The following is a 16,336-nucleotide window of genomic DNA, read 5'->3' on the forward strand; positions in this document are numbered from 1 at the left end:
TCTCTCTAATACAGATTAGACAATTACAGAGACAATTACTGTAGCTCCTTCAAGCAATACAAAAACATGCATCAGTTCAGTATGAGAGAGCTGTTGAAAAAACATAGATAATAATGAAGGAATACAAATATTGTTTTATTTTTATGCATGGAGGGGTGGGTTTAAACAATTCTTCTGGAAAGACCTCTTCTGTTGAGAGACAGTAATTTATCAGAATAGCGTACTGTATACAGAAAGTCCAACGTTAGAGTACATAAAATAGCTGAAAAGGCAGCATACATCAATTCTCCACAAAAGATAAAGTTCTAATTTATTCGGTATACCGCCCTTTGTGACAAAAAAGATACTTTCCACAATTACACTGTTCTTTAACCGGGTGAACAATCCTCGTGTCCATGACAAAGAATTTTGCTAAGAAAGAGGAAACTTACAAGTGTATAAACTAGTGTCTATTCACTATTAGTGTAGCATAATGCATTTCAATATAAAACATTCGATAAACACAATAATGAACTTAGACAAACAAGACTGAGCATAGCTTAAATATGCAGGAAAAATAGACTTACTTTAGACGAGGAGTACTTTGCTGAATAGAGAGTGAGCACAGAATAATATGTAACATTAACACAGGCTCACTGCAATAAAACCCAAACCAATCAAATAAAAAATCAGTTGCTTCTGGATACTAACAGTACTCAACTTAAGTTACGCAAAAATAGCTTGTCCTACGGAAAGAAAACATAATACAGATATATAAAAACCCTTTTGTTTTCCAATTTTTTAATGTAAACGAAACACAAAGATAATCCGTTAATGAATGTAATGTTATCATATACAGTACAGTATATACATAGCTGTGTATTATCGGCATGGCCGTGGAAATCAATATAATTTCTACAGATAACATTACCTAAAGAGAGCAGGAATAGTGGGAAATGTTAGGAAAGTATTAGTTATATGAAGCATATGGAAATCAGTCATTTGTAGCTCTTCATTTAATAGTTTGGAAGGGGTTGCTTTTGGGCATACAGTGTAGGTAGTTTTATTTCACACATAGACCAGTTATTGCATAAATGGTACGTTATGCATGTAAGTTTACTATGAAAAAAGATTCAAAGTTATGTAGTGACTCAGTAGTACCTAGGAAAGTTTTAGGGAAGTGGTATTTGAGGAAATGTATTCTTAGATTTGAACACATTCAAATGTAATCATTTTGTTGAAAAAGTAGAAGGGATTTTAATTTGTACGTTTCGCAACTGTATTAAAAAGGGAGTAGTGTTTAGACTAATGTGAATATATTAATAGTAAATGAATTGAACTCTGCCTGAAATGTAGAGTAAATACAGGTAGCTGCAGCTTGAAGTGAGAGTTTAGGTGTATGAATTATAAATTATGTTGATTTTAATTGTTTCCAGCACAAATGGTTTCTCAATTATTAACAAGTCATTTTTTATCACACCATGGTATTTCCTTTTCAGTACCTGAGGCAGATAATTTTTGTAGTATTATTCTTTGAATGACGCAAAGGTTGGTCTGAAAACCTCCATGGAGTAAAAGTAATTTTCAACTTATAGTCAGCTTTCTTCAGCAAAGTGCAGAGCTTTCTCGTGTTTAAAACTATAAAATGTCTCTCTAGTCTAGCCCAAGCAGCTGAAAACTTGTCCTAGATGTCAACTTCTCAAAAGCTAGATACTGGTTTTGTGACTAAACAGTTTTGCATCCAGGGGTGGTGACAAAAGTCATAAAGAACTGCACAGGAAGCCAAAATGAAATGCAAAACAAGGGGACGTTTACTTGCGTTCTGCAGTGCAGAAATATTTGCAAAAGAGAGAAAATAACCAAAAAAAAGGTAGCCCAAAACTGTAGCAATGGGAAAAACTCTTTATGAAATTGCTTTTATGAAATTCCAGGCCCAAGCTGTGAACAAGCAATCATACAGACAAGGATAATTAATAATAATAATAATAATTGCTTACACTTATATAGCGCTTTTCTGGACACTCCACTCAAAGCGCTTTACAGGTAATGGGAACTCCCCTCCACCACCACCAATGTGCAGCATCCACCTGGATGATGCGACGGCAGCCATAGTGCGCCAGAACGCTCACCACACATCAGCTATCAGTGGGGAGGAGAGCAGAGTAATGAAGGGTCTGTAATCTAACACAAAATGGTGGAATAGAGAGGAGAGAAAAACACTGAAATTCAAATTATTATGGTTCTCAAACAACAACAGGTAACATACAGGAGAAGAAACAAAGAACACAAAACGTCCATAACAAAAAAGTGATCTTCAATTTAAACATAAGAATAAGATCAATTTAGATAAGTGGATTCTGGAGATTGATTATGCCAATGATACTGAACAGCTGAGTGTAGGTCATGTAATGAAAGCATGAAACAACCCTTCACCACATATACTGTATAATTAGTAAATAGCATAGTTTACTTTACTGACAATACCAAAAAAGGGGGGATTTATAAATGCTGTAAAACCAGCAAATACAATTTAAAAGATTTAGATAAATTTCAAGGCTAGGTAAACGCATGGACAGATTTAGTAATTTGTTACATCATATAGGAAAAATAATAGGAGATTTAATCGCAAGTCTGATTAAGACATCCTTCTTTCGCTTTAGAAATATTGCCCGCATTAGGCATTTCTTAACAATGTTCGATGCTCTATTTTTAGCAAGTTTCAATATGTTCAAAACTCTGCAGCTAGATTACTTACACCAGACCCTGGCAGCATATCACTCCTACATTGTTTCTACATTGGTTGACTATAAAGTCACGTATTCAATACAAGATCTTGTTACTGAATCTTTAAATCTGGCTCCATCACACATCTCTTAACCCCTCAATGTTTACACTCCCCCAGTAGGCTCTGTTCAGTTGAGGCTAGCCCTCTACTCACTGTCCCCAAGACTAAATCATTGACTTTAGGTGACTGTGGCTTCCCTGTCACTCCTCCAGTTTTGTGGAATGACCTTTCTCAGACTATATGAGAGACAACTTCTTTAGCTCTCTTCATATCTCAACTTAAAACGTACCTTTTTACCAAGGTCTACATCTGATTGCCTACAGTCTATCTATAAAAACATGTGTGCTTTTTATTATCTATTCTTTCTTTATATGATGTACAGCATCTTTAGGTTTGGAAAGGTGCTTTTTAAATACAAGCTATTATTTTTGAAATTATTTTTGAATATAAAATGTTTCAAAACAACATTAAATGCTCATCCAAATCAATAAAACCTTAGAATAACTATGTAGATTTACATACATATAGTATGTATGTAATGCTACTGTATATATATTTATACTAGTTCCACAATTCAGTTATGTGATAATTACATGTAAGTGATAGAATACATACCCGCTACATTCAACAAGTTACTTTAAGTAAATTACAGGAAACTAAAATAATATTTGTTTTGTATGTATCTGATGCTTTTCTCCAAACCAACTTAGTTTTGTACCTATTTATACACCTGGGCATTTTTCTGAAGTAATTTGAAGTGAAATACCTGGCTTAAGGGCAAACCCTTAGTGCTGATTTGAGCCCATGACATTCTAAGTATGAGATTACAGACTCTTAATCAGTGCTTGCTGTTAGATTTATATTAAAATAGCATATGTTCTACAAAATTTGGTGAAGTCATACAGTATAAAGACTATAAACCTGCTATTCTAAAAATTAACAGACTCTATCACTAGTTTAAATGGAAACCGGTTAAACAGAAAAAGAAACTTGGATACCCTCCAAGCTTTTGGTTTGGTTGCTGTTTTCAGCAGTAACCATTGACCAAACAGGTATTCAGAGCATGATTGAACATGTTACTCTGCACCTTCCTCCAAGTAACAACCCACCAAACAAGAAAAGTGGAATTCCTTTTCTTTGACGGACCTCAACATGTGGCTGGTACACTTTTTAAAGGTACAGTCACAGTGTAACTATTGTGTAATTTGGAACTTTGTTTTAAAAAGTGGTTTCATTCTGGATTTCAACATCAAAAAATAATTTACCTTGTATTACCTCTTACAATTTAGGCTGGTCTGGTAAACATGTTTTAAGTTTACATGTGTAATATTTGTTTTTTATAAATGTTAAACATGTCTTTTCATGTCCCATTTTCTTTATCTTTGAAGAGCTTGTGTATTCACACCCATAGCCTTTGAATGATTCTCTCAGAGTGTGTCTTTCCATTACTTGACTTTTCCTGACCATAACCCAGACCAAATGTTAAAAATGTTTATTTCAATTCTATGACTTCCGTTTCACTGAGCATTTTAAACTCAGAGTTTTTTTTCTGAGTATCCAAATGTACCTCTACATTAAAAAAATAGTAAAATATTTGTTTCAGCATTACCTATCAAGCAGAAGGTGTAGCCTTGTATATGATACTATTTTGCTCCATACAGTTCTGTGTTCTGTGCTATGTATTTTGATGGTATGGTATCACCTTCCAGACCATTGAGGTGAGAACAGTTTTTGTCCTGGCTGGTTATAATCCAGTAATATGGCACAGGTTTTACTGTGGCAATTTTGGTTGACATAGATCTCATCAACTGAGAGTAAATCAGATCCTGTGAGCTTTTTTTCAGATGTCACAACCCTCTGTATGACCTCCATATCCTGTGTGGTTGTGCGATACTATACAGTCATGCCACTAGTCAAGATGCTCCCCATGGTACAGTAATAAAAGCTCAAGAATACACTTGTGCTTTTCTCAGAATGAGTTTGGTATTGTGAGTTCATGCCAGGTCATTGGTGATCTACAACCGTAGGAATCAGAAACAACTAACAATTTCCATTGATGCTCAATCATTGCTAATCAGAGTGTGACACTCTTTATGTCTCCTGAAGACTACCATGACATTGTGAATGTCCACATTCTGTCTTGAATGATACAATAATAGAATGAGATATGACAAACTGCTTCATTTTTCTCTTCGTTATGCATGTATAATATAAACTATATGTTTATATTATATACTGTATATATTTATATGATATTTATATATACTTATAAATAATATAAAGTATATGTATGCACACAAACACAGAATATATCTAATCTTTATCACTTTTCATTGTTTCTCTCATTTTCTTACTCTTTACAAGCCTGAACATTCTCACCTAAATGTGTAATTTTCCTCTCCTCAGTGTTAGTGGTGCAGTCACCACCACCATGTGGCATACATTTCCAGTAGCAGGGTTTTTTTGCCTGCTGAAGGTAACCGTCTTCCTTATAGATCTGTTTCTTCACATTAATATCTTAATTTTGCATATCCTCCATTTTACTCCCATCACAATAGCTGGAACACATTATGTCTATTATAACTAGTTTCAATTGGACATGTAGAGGCCATGAGCTCAGTTGACAACCTTATAGATCTCTAAAGCTTTTGGTGGACTGGCTGTACCTAATTATCATTATTAGTAGTGGGTTTTTCATTTGAGCGTGTTTAATACGTGGTTGTATCAGGAGACATCAGCCTCTAATTGACCATCAGAAGAAACTTTAATCAAGCCAGTCTCACACCTTGATATTTTATTTTCTGCAACCCAAGGAAGGACTGTCTCACTTTGAATGAGTACAAATATTGCAAAGTCAGTAGAAATATGGAAGAAAGTCAAACCCTTTCTTGCCAAGCCCTATTCTTGAAATTTCATAAGATTTCACCTATCTGAAATGATGTCCTCTTACTTAACGGTTACTTACTTTGCCTACCCATTCTGCAAGAAGTGTACACAACACCTTACCAATTATACCAGGTGACATTTGCTCCCAGTCCCCCCTGTCCAAGGAGTGTGCAGTGACTGAGCTTGTGGCTGTATGAGACTAATATGCACACAGATGCGACTGATTCTGCTCACTGATAATTCCTAAATCACCACTGGCCTCCAGGAACGACATCTTTCCTTCATGAGTCTAACTGCAGCCACAATAATTACTCTGTAAGGCTGAGTGGAAACCAGCTTATCCTTGAGCAACTTTTGATTGAATTCATCAGCAGAAATTCTTCTTATGGAAGGAAGGACCACTAAAATACATTTTGCTAGTGCAATAATCCTTAATAATTGTTAGATTGCTTCTCACGCCTTCAAAGCACCCATTATTTTGTTTGCTTTGGAGTTTTCTATTAAGTGGGTTTTATTGTTTGCCTATTTAAAAAAGTATAGCGTATAAAAGCACAGAGAACTATCTGAAATAATTATGTGAAATCTCACAATGTAGTGGTTTGGTTGAGACATTTGAGTACCATGACATGCATAGAGCCTCAATATCCACTGGCCCATAGGTGACGGGTTTGTCTAGTTACAGTCTGCTAGAGAGTGAAAGGTGCTCTGTCAGTTCACGGCACTTTAAAGAGTTTGTAATTCTACACATGCAAAAAAGATTAATGAAACTCTAACCAACCCCCCTGGACCTTGATGGTCCCATGCATCCCATCCCATGCAAGTATGCCATGTACCATAAAGGTCCTGTTTCAGTGTGACTCGCAGGAGAACTAGAGCAGTGGAATGCTTAAAAATGTTTGTATGGCATGATACCTGACAAGGCCCACACGCCCTGTGTTCAAAAGATGTGGAGTCCTCACCTATTCCTTGCGGAACCACTTTCATTTTGACAGGCATGCGTTTGACAACCTGATCTCAGACAGGTAAAAACCCCTTAAGCCTCCTCAGAATTATAATGAATCACCGTCTTTGCTTAAAGAAGTCTCCTAAGGGCAATTCTTACCTGCCAGAAAAAATAATCTGTTGTGGTTTGTGAAGAAGAGTGAGAAATACAGCCACTCGGTGGCATTGTGCTTATCCATCTATGATATTTAATTTCAGAATGCAATTGCATTTTGGATTGGATTTACCCACTTATGGCTCCTCATGATAAAATGTGTCTCATAAAATGTTACTTCCAGGCAAGTAAGAATGCTGCCTTACTCTTAGGTTACTTTGGTAAGCAAAGATGCCTACAGATGCAGCCATTCAAAGTGAGCGGTACAGACACGTACCGCAGGTAAGATGACACGCGATACCGCGGTGCGTGATTGGTTGACCGACAGGGGCACTCGTGGTCCGTTGGTCTGTCGTAGAAAGACTTACTGTAAACGTCTTTACTGTGCCCGTTGTAGATATTGAATTTTACCACTGAAGGGAAATCTTAGTAGCTGAGCATAAAAAGAATAGGAGCATACTGTAACGCGTGTGAAGGCCATAAACGATATTAATTTTGGAACGTAAACATACAGTATATAGCTGGTCTTGGTACTTTAAAGAAAAAAATACACACCAGTATTCCATTTCTCCCTAAACATTGTAAGCTTCGAAGTCTTTAACTAACGTGATACCGGAGTCAACAAGCATACTTTTAGAATTTGATTAAAAGGGAATATAATATATAAGGAATCGCGTATCTAAAGAATTTAATAATGGTATGATTATATCCGTGTACTGCGGCAGAGCTATGTAGGGCTGTTTCGCCTGCCTGTTCATGCGAGCTGTCTTGTAGCCTACTGGTCTAGGTGCGTGACTACCAACTGGCAGGTTGTGTGTTTGAATCCAGCTGGTGCTGGAGTTTTCATTTTTATTTATTTATTTTTTAATCGCGTAACATAAACATATTACCGTATGCAAACTGTACTGTATACAGTATGTATATGTATATTTAATGTCTTAACTGTGCCCGTTTAATTGAATTAAAAAAAAAATATTTAACACGAACATTAAGCTGTTTCCATCTTCCGCCTGAGAACAGTCACCCGTTGCTACCCAACGCAGAATGGTGATTGGCTGACACTATCTGACACCCCTCTGATTGGGTGTAGAAATCACAGATTTCTAAACTGATCAGGATCGTTATCTTTGTCTTATGCATAATAATGTTCACCGCTCTGTCCAGCAAATTAATAATAAACTTTATTTTATATAGCGTTTTAAACGAATAAGTAATTAGATTGCTCATAAACCTAATCACTTGCTTTTTCTTTTTATTTAGGCTCAGATTTCAACTATAGATCGTATTATTAATAACATAATAACAACCAACCAACAAAAACAACCATATAAACATAATGGTGGTGCTGGACCTTCCAGTTTTATTTATTTATTTTTTAATCGGGTAACATAAACATATTACCGTATGCAAACTGTACTGTATACAATATGTATATGTATATTTAATGTCTTAACTGTGCCCGTTTAAGTATTGAATATTCATATCTAATTTTACCACTGAAGGGAAATCTTAACATAAACATACAGTATATGGCTGGTCTCGGTACTTTTAGTTGGGAGACCAGGGTTATTACCCCAGTTCTTATGAACAGTAACACAGAATCTTTGATGACCAAGCAGTCAAGACCGAGGTTTAATATTTCACTAGAGGACAGTACCTTTTACTGCACTGTCACCAGTACTGATCAGGCCCAGCCTTGCTTAGCCTCTAAGATCTGACAAACTCAAATTACAAGGTGATTGTGAATCTGCCTATGCTATAATATAATCCTACTATTCCAGGAAAGTGTCACATTTCCAAAAATATATATATTTTTGGCGTACTATATTCCTGAGTCATACGTTTGGTCTGCTGGAGTAAAGATGAATTGTGCTACAAACACAACACACCTGCCTTGTGAAAGGGAACGAACCATTGATAATATAAACTATCAATGAACTCCAAAAGGAAAATGTTTCATGTACTATTTCTGTATACATGGAGGCCTTTCAAAATATACAGTAATTGTGCGACATGTGCTTTAGCAATCCACTGTTTGATTAGATGGAGTCCTAAAAGAACAGGCAAGATCCACCCAAGCTTTCTGTCACACCATGTGTTGATCCAGAAAAGTTTTTATCTAGTTGGAAGCACTGATATACTGAAGATGTGAGTGATGGTTAAAAGGGTGAGAAAGTTTTTTATTTACCATTACCCCCAAGAATGTAAACAAAGATTTCCCCCCTTGTATCCTAAGAAAAAGTAGGAATTTAACTTTTTAAAGTCAATAACATATTTCCTGTATGACACTGACAGGAGGGGTTAGGATCAATTAATTCTATATGTAGGCTAAGTTTAAGGTTACAATCTTATTTTGGGCATTTTTGTATACTGAAGTGCTTTGCCAATCACATAACTGAGGTTTTTAAATGAAAGGATTTTTTAAAAAAAGGATTAAAACCTAAACAGTTTATAATACATTCAAAGAATTTAATATCCTGAAATCCATTATACATATTGTGGAAATAGACTCAGATTCTCTCACAAATAAGAAGAGGACAGGGTGAGATGAGCTAGCTCACTTCCTCATCCAATCAGTCAAAGCAGACAGAGTTTGCATAGCAGGCATTATTTTCCCACATGTTAGATTGCAAACCATGTTGTAAATGTCTTTCACACCTGGCACATTCTGAACATAAATGCACAAGTACTTTTACATACAGGGCCTTGCAAACATACTCATCCACTTCCAATGATGTTCCATTTTGTTAAAGAGCAAATGATGTATCCACGTTTTCATCTAAACTTGAATTCTCTTCAGCTTTTTAAGGCTGAAAGGAGTTAAATTAACTACAAGGAACAATCAAAAACTAAAATATACTGTATTGATTGCATTGATTCCTCCCTCTGAATGAATATGTGGCACCACTGGTATGGCAAATACAGCTTGGAGCCTTTTTGGATATGACTCTATCACCTCAAGAATTTGACAAGGCCTCTCAAGGGCTCCCACTTTCTTTCTCATTAGCCATTGCAGGGTTGATATTGCCTCATGTTTGGATTATTGCCCAGCTGAAAAGTGAAATTTCATTCCAGCTTTAGGTCAGTACTGGACAGACTGAAGCAGGTTGTCCTCTATTATTTGTATGCATTTTGAATCCCTTATTTTCTCCTCAGTCTTGACTAAGTTCCCAGTCCTTGCTGATGAGAAGCAGCCTTATAATGTGTTTTACAATAGGTGTGGTGTTGGCAGGGTGATGTGTTGGGCTTGTGCCAGATATGACTTTTGAATTAGATCAAAATACATCTTTTTCATTCAGCAGTTCCTGTTTTGTCCTGTCCAAACAAAAAAAAACATATTCCACATGTTTACAGTATCATTTAAATGTTTTGTATCCTATTCTTTCTGTATTATGGGTTCCATCTTGCCATACAGGACAGCTTTCAAGTTTCAACTTTATTGCCAAACGTACAGTACCTTAGTACAATGAAATGCTTACTTCCATGCTACCACACACAACAAGTAACACAAATTGCTGGAGATGAGAACACAATACCATAGTACTGTATATGTTCCAGCAACATAGTGTAAAGTAGCAGTGAAAATACAAGTAGCAGCAGTATGCCTAAATTTAGGATTAGCAGTAATATACATAAGATTAGTGTAGAATACAATACCAGCAGTATTACAAGTATTGTAATCTTCCGCAGCATTCAAATAGAAGAAATATGCAAAGACTAAGTAATGACAGTATTGTGAGTTCAGTGCAAAAGCAGTGGGCATAGGAGAATGAAAGAGGTGGTGTTCAAAAGTCTCATGGCTCTGAGAAAGAAGCTTTTTTTAAAACCAAAGGTTCAGGCTTTACACTCCTAATAATTCTGCCAGAAGGAAGAAGAGAAAAAAGTGCACGCCAAGGGTGGTTTTGATCCTTAATTATATCATCTGCCATTTAAAGGCAGTATGTAGTGAAAATGGTCTTAATAGGGGGCAGGTCTGCACCTTTGATAGCCTGGACTGTCTCCACCAACCTTCTGTAGTTTGTTACAGTCACGTATACAAGATTTCTTTATAAAGTACCAACTTTAATATATGTTACAAGCATACAGTATTAGTTACATATGTTTATATAGTAACAGCTTCCACTTTATTCCCCCTTAACTTGACCAGTGCCATACAGTATGTTGTGTATGTCCTTACTAAAATTTGGAATGTAACTGTTTAGCTTCTAGAATGTCTATTATTGAGGACATAATGACAGCTGCTGAAGTCCCCGAGGAATGTAAGCAAGCAGGAATTACATCAGTTTTATTCTTCGAGAAAAGAAAGACAAGAAAAGAAATATGTGAAGAATTTGACAATGTGGAGCAGTGGTTAGGACTATGAATTGGAAGGTCATGAGTTTTAATCCTAGAACAGACACTGCTGTTGTACCATTGAACAGGGTACTTTCTTCAATTACAGCTAATGGGCTGCGGCATCCAGAGACATGTAAACATATTTACCCCCTTCTAATGATTTCCCTTTTGTTGAATTACAAATTATAAACATTTTTTAAAGTGAATATTTGTGATCAAAATTTGATTGCTAAAAATGAACAATTAAAGATTAATGACATTAGTATTCACCCCCTTGCTACACAAACATAAATTAGCTCAGCTGCACAAAATAAGTCTGACAAGTCACAGAAGTCCAATGGCTACCATCTGTGTGTGGTAACAGTGGTTCATATGTTTTCAAAATAAATATATCTGTCTCAGTAAGGTCCTTCAGCCAGTATTGAATTTCGAACAAAAATTCGCCCAAGCATTCAAAACAACTCAAGGATCATGGTGTTGTAAGGCACAGTTCAGGATATGTATATGGATATGTATGCAGGAACATAATATAAAATACTCAACATTCCATTGAGAAAGGTAAAGTCAAACATTAAGAAGAGGAATGGTGACCTTAAAAGGAGAAAATATCCTAGGTTATCTGTCAGAGTGCTGGCTTGTTTGGTAGAGTAGCAGGCACATGGTGTTTAAAAGTGATACTGCAAATAATGTGGCTTCATCGTTAGAGGTGAAAAAAATATATTTTGTGTCTGAATGCAAAGCACTTCATCTGGTGCAAACCCCACACAGCACATCACCCAGTGTGCGAAATCCCTACAGTGAAGCAAGGTGTTGACAGTATTATGTTGTAGGTCTGCTTCTCATAATAAGGAACTAGGAGGCTTGTCAAGATTTAGGGGGAAAAGGATGAAGTGTAGCAGAGCCAAATGTTAGAGGAAAACCTGCCTCAGTCTGTTGCAGACCTAAACAAGACAATATAAATACTGTCCTAGAAACCATCATAGCTCCTTGAAAGGCTAGTTATTGTACCATAAAGACCATGAAGAAAAAATGTTTGTGATTTAATAACGTAGTTGAACTGCAGCATAATCAAAATACTGTTTGTATCATACTACGTATCTTTTAGATCATATTTGATTCTGTAAAATCATGACATTTTACCTACTCTTTTGGAGAATTTGTTTGACATTTCTAGTTCATCCCATAAATAGTTTAATCTGAGTCTGCTAGCATTTTATTTATTTTGGTCTTGGTTCATTTCTTTTGTTCTGAGTTTGGATTGATCACATCTGGTGTTTCACGGGCCTCAATACAATCTCTTTTGTTATTTTGTATTTATATATTTCATGTTTGTTAAATACTAAATTACAGGGTCAGACTTATCATTTCTGTGCAGACGATACTCACATAAACCTAAATGCAGACTAAACCTGATACTGAAGTATCTGTTTCAGCACACTCTGATTGCCTTACCGATACAAAAGCTTGAATGACACAAATCTTTCACATCCCTAGTGTACTGAAGTCATACAATTGGACTCCACCCTTCAGCTGCACATAAAATCTTGACGTTGCTGTCGTGTTGGAGGTTCAATTCAAAATGAAATATTTGGGGGTGATCTTTAATCCTAGATTGACTTCAGAACTTAAGCAAATCATATTGTAAAAGTATTGATTTTCCATATTACAACTAATGCTTATCTCTTTAGATGCCTGCATCTGGTTCAAAAATGTATATTTTCAAATATCGGTTATGTAACACACTATTTGCAGGAGTCTCTAATTGTACACTTACCAAGTGACGATACTGTGTGTTTGGATTTGACAGCTAGAATCATCACTACCCAAAAACATTTTTCACAATGGCTTTTTGTGTTTGCTTTATGTTCTGTACCTGCTTTGTTTCAATCTATTTGTAATTTTCTTTTTTTTATTTTGTGGAATGTGCTTTCTGTGTGTTGTAAAGGGAATCTGATATGAATGCCTTTACAGCTACTATATAAAATAAAGTCGATTATTATTACCAGATGTTGTGATGATATTACAGATGATAGTATGATGCAGCCTCACAGCTGCTGGAAATTCTGGCCTGAATCATTTTCTGTGTGAAGTTTGCATGTTGCACCCTTAAGTGTGTTTAACTACTGTCAGTAAACTGTCCCACTTGTGATGGACTGGTGTCATGAGTCTTTAGTCGGGTTAGGCCTGCAATTAGCATTATTGTAAATCAGTTGTCTTGAAAACCTTTTTCAGTTGGATTTTTTTGTACATTTCCACATAAAGTAGGAAAATATACTTGAAATATTTAATTAGAAAAAATAAATGATATAATATATTTTAACAGAAAATGATGAACAAGATACTTGTGGAAAGCTATAACAAGATACCTGTGCAACAGTGGCAGGGAGTGTACAGTCAGTGTGTGTACAATATGTTTACAGTCAGTCCCGGTTGTACTCCAGCCTCTGTGCAGTGAGATTAACAATAGTACCCCAAAATGAATACAAAACACAGAATAGGAAACAGCTAAAGTTTCTGTTACATTATTATCTCTGCAGTTGGCTTGGCATTCTTAGCATTGCAGACTTGGCTGGTATTTAGCCCAAGGCTCTTTCATTGAGTAATCGCAGTTTCAGATTGTTATAGCGTACATAAGGGTTTAAAACGAAGCATACCTTCATCAACCTTTCTTTTACTTCTAAATAAATGTATTTTGACATGGGGGATAGAGCAGCACAGTGGTTAGCATTGCTGCATACAGCACTGGGGCCCTGGATTCAATTCCTGGGATGCTTTCTGTGTGGAGTTTCTATATTCTGCCTGTATTTGTGTTTATTTTCTCCAGGTGATCTGGTTTCCTCCCACAGTGCAAAGAACTATGGAGAGGTGAATAGAAATTGGCCCTTGTGTGAGAGTGTGTGCTCTTGTCTCTTACATTGCACCTGTCGCTTGCTGAGATAAGCACCCCCACAACCCTGTAATAGAGAAAGAGGTCAGAAAATGGATGGATGTAGTAACATAACAAGATAATCTATATTTGATTGTTTTTCCTCTATTGTTTCTTTCTGAAAGGTCCTCAGCAGCTAACACTGTAATTAATCTGTTTTCGTAATATGGAATAGTACACTTAACTGTGGTGACTGAAAGAATTACATAGAATTAGGTAAACATCTGACTTTTTTCCACATTTTAAAATAATTTAGGAAATGTTTAATAATTGCACACATCAAGATATAAACAACAAGAAGTATGTGAGACAGTGACAGTGACATTCACTTCTGGTCCTGAATCGTTGCAGTTCTGTATTTAGAAATAATATCAAGTTCCTAATGGTAAATTAGATTAAAAAAAACAGTTCAGACTAAACCAAACCAGTGGTTCATATGTGTCATTGAGAGCTAAAGGGGAGTGAAAACTGTGGCACTGTGACCTTGTGCAAATACTGTGCCTCTAAAAATCGGAGTTCTTTACCTTTTCAGCACATTGTAACTGGTTTTCCTTGATCACCACTGAAAATGCCTTTCTTCAGTTTCTATACAACAGGTTAAATGCTTGGATCTTACATAATCAAAAAACATTCAAGCGTTATTTATATTCAGTGACTCGCCCTACACCACCTAACAAGAATAATGCTTTGGGAGGGTCTCCTTAAATGATTTCAGGCAAAGTACTAATTAACTGTTGGGTTGACACCTTCAAATGCATAACAGCTCTAACTGTAGACAAACAGCCTGTTACAACAATTTAGGTTGCCTGCCTAATTAAAAGCCAAAAAGTCCTATTTTGTATAAACTGGTCTTATAAATACAGTGGGTGGTGGCCCAGACATATTTGCTACAATATTAAATCACACAGCGCAAGTATTTTGATGCATGACAGTCACTACTATGTTTGTTACACTCTATTGTCTGACTGTCATATTGCAATCCTCAGATTTCAAACTTATAGAAATCTCCTATGTCTGAGTGTCCCTTTAGTATAGCATTTCTGCACTGTCTACATCAGATTTTCAGGTAGGATGCTTGAAATTTTCCTTCCAAGGCATAATCTTGTTTTCATTTTCACACACTAAAAAATAATGTAACAATTAAATATTGACACAAGATAGTGCTTTCCCATTAGTTAGTGCTATCACTAAAAACAAGCTAACAAAGAAATTGATCACAGGGCCAGCACTGAGACAGGAATCTAAAGACATACTGTAAATGGTAACTGAGAAAAATCAGGACTCTGATATAAAATGTGTTTCCCTGTTTCAAGTTTAGTTTAGTTAATCAGGTGGGTAGCTGTGTCAGCATGTGTAGTCTGCAAAGGAACAAGTAATAGGTTTATTCCATGCTGAAAAGAGAAGAAAGAAAACACAACGTTGTATCGGCCGTGGAGCCTTCTTAATAATGCCGATCTAGTAAGAAACTATATAGTCATAGAAAAGTAAATATTAAGAATAAAATTAATATTAATTTCATTCAAACATTGAAAGTGATTGATTTGTTTGAATTTACTATAACTAGTGAAGTATACTATATATACCACTTAAAACTTGAAAGTCATTTCTTTACTTAAATGTTTAGAAGAAAGCTTGTATGGGACTCGTGAATATTTGCTCAGCAGGAGGAAATCAAGTAACCTTGTCCATCTATTCTGTCATGAGATTCCGTTTTCTACCAGGAAGCCAGTGACCACGAGGGCTTGACATGTTTAAAAAAAAAACTGGATCAACAGGAGAAGCAAACATTTCAGGGATGAACCTAAACTTGTCAGCCCTATTGCTGTTGGCTGGTCCATGACTCAAGAAATCTTCCAGCTTCATCATCTGCAGCAGTCAAGTAGACTGCTGTTTCTTCAAAACCGCTTTAAAGATACCAGGTCTTGTTTTCTCCTGGCAAATGTATTATTCACGAACCATTCAAATTTGACACTCGCTCTCCAAATCACAGAACAAAGGCAACGGGTTCCGTTTCTTATCTTTAACATCAACCACGGCGGGTTGGTTTTTTCATATTGGAGTTTGTGGACATTTTGATTTGATAGACATACATCTCCTGACCCCTACTGCTGTACCACACGATGTATTATTTGGCAGACTAAAAATGTTTGGTTAAGATGTAATGTTTAAATTTAACCACGATGCAGAAATGTTGGAAATCTAATTGACATTTTTGAGGACATTTCCAGTTTTCCACATCCAGTTTGCTATTGGGCCAGATGGAGTTTAAATTGATTTGTTTCACATTATCGTGATTATTTTTTTCAAGCCACCTTATTATAAATGATGT

This window comes from Lepisosteus platostomus, chromosome 8 (assembly GCF_059453375.1).
Source record: "Lepisosteus platostomus isolate fLepPlt1 chromosome 8, fLepPlt1.hap1, whole genome shotgun sequence".
NCBI classification, from domain to species: Eukaryota; Metazoa; Chordata; class Actinopteri; order Semionotiformes; family Lepisosteidae; genus Lepisosteus; species Lepisosteus platostomus.